This window comes from Oncorhynchus kisutch, linkage group LG16 (assembly GCF_002021735.2).
Source record: "Oncorhynchus kisutch isolate 150728-3 linkage group LG16, Okis_V2, whole genome shotgun sequence".
Taxonomy (NCBI): Eukaryota; Metazoa; Chordata; class Actinopteri; order Salmoniformes; family Salmonidae; genus Oncorhynchus; species Oncorhynchus kisutch.
In genome coordinates this window covers 3,052,655-3,061,854 of record NC_034189.2, presented here as the reverse complement: position 1 = coordinate 3,061,854, position 9,200 = coordinate 3,052,655, and the positions used below count along the sequence as shown (strand labels likewise).

The window sequence follows — 9,200 nt, the reverse complement described above, 5'->3', positions numbered from 1 at the left end:
TGTTGCTCTGTCTGTATGCTATGTCTTGCTTGTTCTATGTTGCTCTGTCTGTATGCTATGTCTTGCTTGTTCTATGTTGCTCTGTCTGTATGCTATGTCTTGCTTGTTCTATGTTGCTCTGTCTGTATGCTATGTCTTGCTTGTTCTATGTTGCTCTGTCTGTATGCTATGTCTTGCTTGTTCTATGTTGCTCTGTCTGTATGCTATGTCTTGCTTGTTCTATGTTGCTCTGTCTGTATGCTATGTCTTGCTTGTTCTATGTTGCTCTGTCTGTATGCTATGTCTTGCTTGTTCTATGTTGCTCTGTCTGTATGCTATGTCTTGCTTGATCTATGTTGCTCTGTCTGTATGCTATGTCTTGCTTGATCTATGTTGCTCTGTCTGTATGCTATGTCTTGCTTGTTCTATGTTGCTCTGTCTGTATGCTATGTCTTGCTTGTTCTATGTTGCTCTGTCTGTATGCTATGTCTTGCTTGTTCTATGTTGCTCTGTCTGTATGCTATGTCTTGCTTGTTCTATGTTGCTCTGTCTGTATGCTACGTCTTGCTTGTTCTATGTTGCTCTGTCTGTATGCTATGTCTTGCTTGATCTATGTTGCTCTGTCTGTATGCTATGTCTTGCTTGATCTATGTTGCTCTGTCTGTATGCTATGTCTTGCTTGTTCTATGTTGCTCTGTCTGTATGCTATGTCTTGCTTGTTCTATGTTGCTCTGTCTGTATGCTATGTCTTGCTTGTTCTATGTTGCTCTGTCTGTATGCTATGTCTTGCTTGTTCTATGTTGCTCTGTCTGTATGCTACGTCTTGCTTGTTCTATGTTGCTCTGTCTGTATGCTATGTCTTGCTTGATCTATGTTGCTCTGTCTGTATGCTATGTCTTGCTTGTTCTATGTTGCTCTGTCTGTATGCTATGTCTTGCTTGATCTATGTTGCTCTGTCTGTATGCTATGTCTTGCTTGTTCTATGTTGTTCTGCGTGTGCTCACTGCTCATTGATTGTCTGTATTGTAATTGTTTTTAATAACCTGCCCTGGGACTGCGGTTGAAAATTAGCCGGCTTGCTAAAACCAGCACTTTTACTGAAACGTTGATTAATGTGCACTGTCCCTGTAAGAATTAAAAATAAACTCAAACTCAAACTGACTACTACATATTTCCTTAAATAATGATCCATTCTGACTATTTGTCGTCACACAGGACCAAGTGCTATTGGTTTCAATGTCTATGGCTTCGACCTACAGGGTATAATAACAGACCATGTGACTGCATACTTATAGAGTACCACAGTATGAGTCATAATACCCAGAAAACCTAGGGGTCAAACAAGGAAATAGTTCCAATAGTTTTTTCCACCATTAATTTTCCCCCATTGGTGGATTTTAGAAATACTTCAAATACGGGCTGTTTTGTGTCTACCCTGACATGGCGTTTTGATAACCATGTCAAATCTGAGAGTAAATAGAGCCGAATATATTGATAAAAGTCACCCTGTCCAAAGATATTGCCATGAAAGGGTAAGGGTCAGGGTAAAGCCTACACAAAACTCAGCCCTTATTTGAAGTGTTTCCCCCAAAAAATGAATGGAGGAGTAAGGTTTGGAACCATTCCCCTGTTTCTGACCTTTAGGGGGCTCAATACAGTGAAGAGGGAGGATATGAATTTTGAGGCATTGTGCTATTTTCACCATCAGAGGGCGCCATTGGTCAATGAGTGTTGAACAGACTGTGCCATGCAATTACACATGGAACCTAAGTATTCTCTCCCTCCCTCTCTAAATGTTGCATTCTAGTAGTTTAGCAAATGCTCTTATCCAGAGCAACTTACAGGAGTAATTAAGGTTAAGTGCCTTGCTCAAGGGCACATTAACAGCTTTTTCACATAGTTGGCTCGGGGATTCGAACCAGTGAACATTTCAGTTACTGGCCCCAACATTCTTAACTGCTAGGCTACCTGCCGCCCCTATACCCCCTCTCTCTCAGGCAAGCTGATGTTCACTGAGTGATGAGGAAGGACTAAACAGTGTATCTTTAGAGAATGATAGTGTCTCCGTTCCAAATGTTTCCCTATTCCCTATATAGTGCACTCTGGTCAAAAGTAGTACACTTATATAGGGAAATGGGAGTAATTTGGGACGAAGAGTATTGAAGACTTGTACTACTTAAACTAGTATGGTTCATAACACCATACCTAGCTGTTAGCTACTAACAGATTCCCTACAGGTCCAGACTATAACACTATACCTAGCTGTTAGCTACTAACAGATTCCCTACAGGTCCAGACTATAACACTATACCTAGCTGTTAGCTACTAACAGATTCCCTACAGGTCCAGACTATAACACTATACCTAGCTGTTAGCTACTAACTGTTAACAGATTCCCTACAGGTCCAGACTATAACACTATACCTAGCTGTTAGCTACTAACCGATTCCCTACAGGTCCAGACTATAACACTATACCTAGCTGTTAGCTACTAACAGATTCCCTACAGGTCCAGACTATAACACTATACCTAGCTGTTAGCTACTAACCGATTCCCTACAGGTCCAGACTATAACACTATACCTAGCTGTTAGCTACTAACCGATTCCCTACAGGTCCAGACTATAACACTATACCTAGCTGTTAGCTACTAACCGATTCCCTACAGGTCCAGACTATAACACTATACCTAGCTGTTAGCTACTAACCGATTCCCTACAGGTCCAGACTATAACACTATACCTAGCTGTTAGCTACTAACCGATTCCCTACAGGTCCAGACTATAACACTATACCTAGCTGTTAGCTACTAACAGATTCCCTACAGGTCCAGACTATAACACTATACCTAGCTGTTAGCTACTAACAGATTCCCTACAGGTCCAGACTATAACACTATACCTAGCTGTTAGCTACTAACAGATTCCCTACAGGTCCAGACTATAACACTATACCTAGCTGTTAGCTACTAACCGATTCCCTACAGGTCCAGACTATAACACTATACCTAGCTGTTAGCTACTAACCGATTCCCTACAGGTCCAGACTATAACACTATACCTAGCTGTTAGCTACTAACAGATTCCCTACAGGTCCAGACTATAACACTATACCTAGCTGTTAGCTACTAACAGATTCCCTAAATTCCCTAGCTTCATTAAATAGTACCCGCAGTGAAGAGGCGACTCCGGGATGTTAGTGTATATTTGAATGGTAGTGTATTTTTTCAATGACTTCTTATTTAGTCAGCTCAAATGGAGAAACTATTTATGTCAGAGATTTTTTTTCTTCAATTCAAATTGACCCCAACCCTGATGGAGAGAGATAGAGGTGAACTACTTGTACGTATTAACAGGTTTAATATCACCTAGAGCTCCTGTTGACTTTTCCCACCGGGGCACAAACGTAAATTTAACGTCTATTCCACATTGGTTCAACGTAATTTGATTGAAATGAAAGTTCAGCCCCAGCGAGTTGTTCTCTTCTTTAAGACACGGATGTCTTGATGTCTTAGTTTCTGGTCTCAAGAACAGCTGCAGTCTTATTTTAGTCCCGATGTCCCCCGTCTCCCCATATCTTCCCCCTACAGATGTAAGATCTTAATTTGAGCCAGTGAACTACAGCAGGAAAATAATCCTTGCAGCAACAGGAAATGTGAATTATCATGTGGATATGGCTATAATTAAAGGTGCTATATGGTGCGATATGGCTATATAAGGTGCTATATGCAGAAATCACTCCGTAATTTCCTGGTTACCAAAACTTTACTAATTCACCTAGTTACAGTTTGTGTGACAAAACAAGCGGTTATTGTGTAGAGAATCAAATCGAATTGTATTTGTCACAACCGGTACACCTTACTGTGAATATTCTTACTTTACAAGCCCCTTAACCAACAATGTACCATCTAAACCGTAGTGAAATATATTTTCCATAACCAAAAATATTCTACTGTATTTTCAGCTGTTTAAAGCTGGTGGAAAAAACCTAAAGTAAAAAAAATTAATCTAAAACTGAACTTGAGCACGGAAGCGTAGGAATAATGCACATAGAACTGTCTTCTTAGACTGGCTTTGAATGAGACAGATCTATAACTCACATTTCTATGTGAATTTGGTCGGCCCCCCCCCCCCCCCCCCAAAAAAAAGTTACATAATCCAGCTATAATGTTTTGTAGGAGTTGATACGTTTTTCGTTGAGACCAAATCATATCGGACATTTTAATGTGGAAATTACAAACTTTTACGAGGCTTTTTACAAGTTTGCATATCCTGATAGGAAATTCTCAGCAACAAAATAGGGATCAAATTATGATCCTACATCTGTAGATTTCCCCCTCCTCTCCCTGAACCCGACCCTGCCACGGGTGGTATGCGGCCAAGGCTGTATGGCCCAGTGCACTACAGGCTCATGTCATGGCACGCAGGGAAAGATGCGGAGGAGCGGTACGGCCACAGACTGGCGCGAACTTGATCCGTGAGCGCACCTGCTGTTGTGCTTAGTTGAAGAATGTCAGCTATGTGGGAGAGAGAAGGAGAGAGAGAGAGGCAGAGACAGAGAGGGAGAGAGGAAGAAATTGATTGGGGGATAGAAGTGTTAACCCCAGATGTCAGTCGGTCAGTTGGCCAGTTATATCCAACGCCTCGGCAACTTCTCTCTCTACCATGGCTGAAAAACATAACCCACCCCACCACAGACACAGGTAACTACTTTTTATACCTGCCTTCTCTTTTTCTCTCTCTGTCAACCTTACATTGAGCCTGGATCTGTAGGGCCTTCTCTTCTTCTCTCTCTGTCAACCTTACATTGAGCCTGGATCTGTAGGGCCTTCTCTTCTTCTCTCTATTTCAACCTTGCATTGAGCCTGGATCTGTTGGGCCTTCTCTTCTTCTCTCTCTGTCAACCTTACATTGAGCCTGGATCTGTAGGGCCTTCTCTTCTTCTCTCTATTTCAACCTTGCATTGAGCCTGGATCTGTTGGGCCTTCTCTTCTTCTCTCTCTGTCAACCTTACATTGAGCCTGGATCTGTAGGGCCTTCTCTTCTTCTCTCTATTTCAACCTTGCATTGAGCCTGGATCTGTAGGGCCTTCTCTTCTTCTCTCTCTGTCAACCTTGCATTGAGTCTGGATCTGTAGGGCCTTCTCTTCTTCTCTCCCTGTCAACCTTGCATTTAGCCTGGAGCTGTAGGTCTATGAGTTTTGATAGCTTACAATGCCAAAACTGTAGCATATAGTGTCTGTAGGTTTATATAGTATCTATATTGTGTCTGTAGGTATATATAGTGTCTATATAGTGTCTATAGGTCTATATAGTGTCTATTGGTCTATATAGTGTCTATAGGTCTATATAGTGTCTATATAATGTCTATAGGTCTATATAGTTTCTGTAGGTCTATATAGGGTGTATATGGTGTCTATATGGTGTTTAAATAGTTTCTGTAGGTCTATATATGTCTATAGGTCTATATAGTGTCTATATAGTGTCTGTAGGTCCTTATAGTGTCTATATAGTGTATGTAGGTCTATATAGTGTCTATAGGTCTATATAGTGTCTATATTTTGTCTGTAGGTCCTTATAGTGTATATATAGTGTCTATCTATACATACGGTGTCTATATAGTGTCTATATCGTGTCTGTAGGTCTATATAGTGTGCTTCTCCACCTGCATTGCTTGCTGTTTGGGGTTTTAGGCTGGGTTTCTGTACAGCACTTTGAGATATCAGCTGATGTACGAAGGGCTATATAAATAAATTTGATTTGATTTGATTTGATATATAGTGTCTATATAGTGTATATAGGTCTATATAGTGTCTATATGTCTTTATAGTGTCTATAGCTCTATATAGTGTCTATATAGTGTATGTAGGTCTATATAGTGTCTATATAGTGTCTATATAGTGTATGTAGGTCTATATAGTGTCTATATAGTGTCTGTAGGTCTATATAGTGTCTATATAGTGTCTATAGGTCTATATAGTGTCTATAGGTCTTTATAGTGTCTATAGCTCTATATAGTGTCTATATAGTGTATGTAGGTCTATATAGTGTCTATATAGTGTCTATATAGTGTCTGTAGGTCTATATAGTGTCTCTATAGTGTCTATATAGTGTATGTAGGTCTATATAGTGTCTATATAGTGTCTATATAGTGTATGTAGGTCTATATAGTGTCTATATAGTGTCTATATGGTGTTTATATAGTGTCTATATTGTGTCTGTAGGTCTATGTAGTGTCTATATAGTGTATATAGGTCTATATAGTGTCTATAGGTCTTTATAGTGTCTATAGCTCTATATAGTGTCTATATAGTGTGTGTAGGTCTATATAGTGTCTATATAGTGTCTATATAGTGTATGTAGGTCTATATAGTGTCTATATAGTGTATGTAGGTCTATATAGTGTCTATATAGTGTCTATGTGGTGTTTATATAGTGTCTATATTGTGTCTGTAGGTCTATGTAGTGTCTATATAGTGTCTATAGGTCTATGTAGTGTCTATATAGTGTATGTAGGTCTATGTAGTGTCTATATAGTGTCTATATAGTGTCTACAAAGTGTCTATAGGTCTTTATAGTGTCTATAGCTCTATATAGTGTCTATATAGTGTATGTAGGTCTATATAGTGTCTATATAGTGTATGTAGGTCTATATAGTGTCTATATAGTGTCTATATAGTGTATGTAGGTCTATATAGTGTCTATATAGTGTCTATATTTTGTCTGTAGGTCCTTATAGTGTGTATATATAGTGTCTATCTATACACACGGTGTCTATATAGTGTCTATATAGTGTCTATATCGTGTCTGTAGGTCTATATCGTGTCTGTAGGCCTATATAGTGTCTATATAGTGTCTGTAGGTCTATATCGTGTCTATATAGTGTCTATAGGTCTATATAGTGTCTATAGGTCTTTATAGTGTCTATAGCTCTATATAGTGTCTATATAGTGTATGTAGGTCTATATAGTGTCTATATAGTGTCTATATAGTGTCTGTAGGTCTATATAGTGTCTCTATAGTGTCTATATAGTGTGTGTAGGTCTATATAGTGTCTATATAGTGTCTATATAGTGTATGTAGGTCTATATAGTGTCTATATAGTGTCTATATGGTGTTTATATAGTGTCTATATTGTGTCTGTAGGTCTATGTAGTGTCTATATAGTGTATATAGGTCTATATAGTGTCTATAGGTCTTTATAGTGTCTATAGCTCTATATAGTGTCTATATAGTGTATGTAGGTCTATATAGTGTCTATATAGTGTCTATATAGTGTATGTAGGTCTATATAGTGTCTATATAGTGTCTATATAGTGTATGTAGGTCTATATAGTGTCTATATAGTGTCTATGTGGTGTTTATATAGTGTCTATATTGTGTCTGTAGGTCTATGTAGTGTCTATATAGTGTCTATAGGTCTATGTAGTGTCTATATAGTGTCTGTAGGTCTATGTAGTGTCTATATGGTGTCTATATAGTGTCTACAAAGTGTCTGTAGGTCCTTATAGTGTCTATAGGTCTATAAAGTGTCGGTAGGTCTTTATAGTGTTTGTAGGTCTATATAGTGTCTATATAGTGTATGTAGGTCTATATAGTGTCTATATAGTGTCTATATAGTGTCTGTAGGTCTATATAGTGTCTATATAGTGTCTATATAGTGTATGTAGGTCTATATAGTGTCTATATAGTGTCTATATAGTGTATGTAGGTCTATATAGTGTCTATATAGTGTCTATATGGTGTTTATATAGTGTCTATATTGTGTCTGTAGGTCTATGTAGTGTCTATATAGTGTATATAGGTATATATAGTGTCTATAGGTCTTTATAGTGTCTATAGCTCTATATAGTGTCTATATAGTGTATGTAGGTCTATATAGTGTCTATATAGTGTATGTAGGTCTATATAGTGTCTATATAGTGTCTATATAGTGTATGTAGGTCTATATAGTGTCTATATAGTGTCTATATTTTGTCTGTAGGTCCTTATAGTGTATATATAGTGTCTATCTATACACACGGTGTCTATATAGTGTCTATATAGTGTCTATATCGTGTCTGTAGGTCTATATCGTGTCTGTAGGCCTATATAGTGTCTATATAGTGTCTATATAGTGTATGTAGGTCTATATAGTGTCTATATAGTGTCTATATAGTGTCTATATAGTGTATATAGGTCTATATAGTGTCTATAGGTCTTTATAGTGTCTATAGCTCTATATAGTGTCTATATAGTGTATGTAGGTCTATATAGTGTCTATATAGTGTATATAGGTCTATATAGTGTCTATATAGTGTATGTAGGTCTATATAGTGTCCTTATAGTGTATGTAGGTCTATATAGTGTCTATATAGTGTCTATATAGTGTCTATATGGTGTTTATATAGTGTCTGTAGGTCTATATAGTGTCTATATGGTGTTTATATAGTGTCTATAGGTCTTTATAGTGTCTATAGCTCTATATAGTGTCTATATAGTGTATGTAGGTCTATATAGTGTCTATATAGTGTCTATATAGTGTATGTAGGTCTATATAGTGTCTATATAGTGTATGTAGGTCTATATAGTGTCTATATAGTGTCTATGTGGTGTTTATATAGTGTCTATATTGTGTCTGTAGGTCTATATAGTGTCTATATAGTGTCTATATGGTGTTTATATAGTGTCTATATTGTGTCTGTAGGTCTATGTAGTGTCTATATAGTGTATATAGGTCTATATAGTGTCTATAGGTCTTTATAGTGTCTATAGCTCTATATAGTGTCTATATAGTGTATGTAGGTCTATATAGTGTCTATATAGTGTCTATATAGTGTATGTAGGTCTATATAGTGTCTATATAGTGTCTATATAGTGTATGTAGGTCTATATAGTGTCTATATAGTGTCTATGTGGTGTTTATATAGTGTCTATATTGTGTCTGTAGGTCTATGTAGTGTCTATATAGTGTCTATAGGTCTATGTAGTGTCTATATAGTGTCTGTAGGTCTATGTAGTGTCTATATAGTGCCTATATAGTGTCTACAAAGTGTCTGTAGGTCCTTATAGTGTCTATAGGTCTATAAAGTGTCGGTAGGTCTTTATAGTGTTTGTAGGTCTATATAGTGTCTATATAGTGTATGTAGGTCTATATAGTGTCTATATAGTGTCCAGATAGTGTCTGTAGGTCTATATAGTGTCTATATAGTGTCTATATAGTGTATGTATGTCTATATAGTGT

The 9,200-nt window shown here is 37.4% G+C and overlaps 1 protein-coding gene across 2 annotated transcripts in view; it reads left to right on the top strand.

Moving 5' to 3' along the window:
* The first annotated feature begins 4,534 nt into the window (after positions 1–4,534).
* aimp1b (aminoacyl tRNA synthetase complex interacting multifunctional protein 1b) overlaps positions 4,535–9,200 on the top strand; it is a 53,045-nt gene continuing 48,379 nt past the window's right edge. For both annotated transcript variants that reach the window (XM_031791582.1, XM_031791581.1), the window contains exon 1: positions 4,535–4,681. The gene's annotated coding sequence lies outside the window, so the exon portion shown is untranslated. The remainder of the gene's footprint in view (positions 4,682–9,200) is intronic.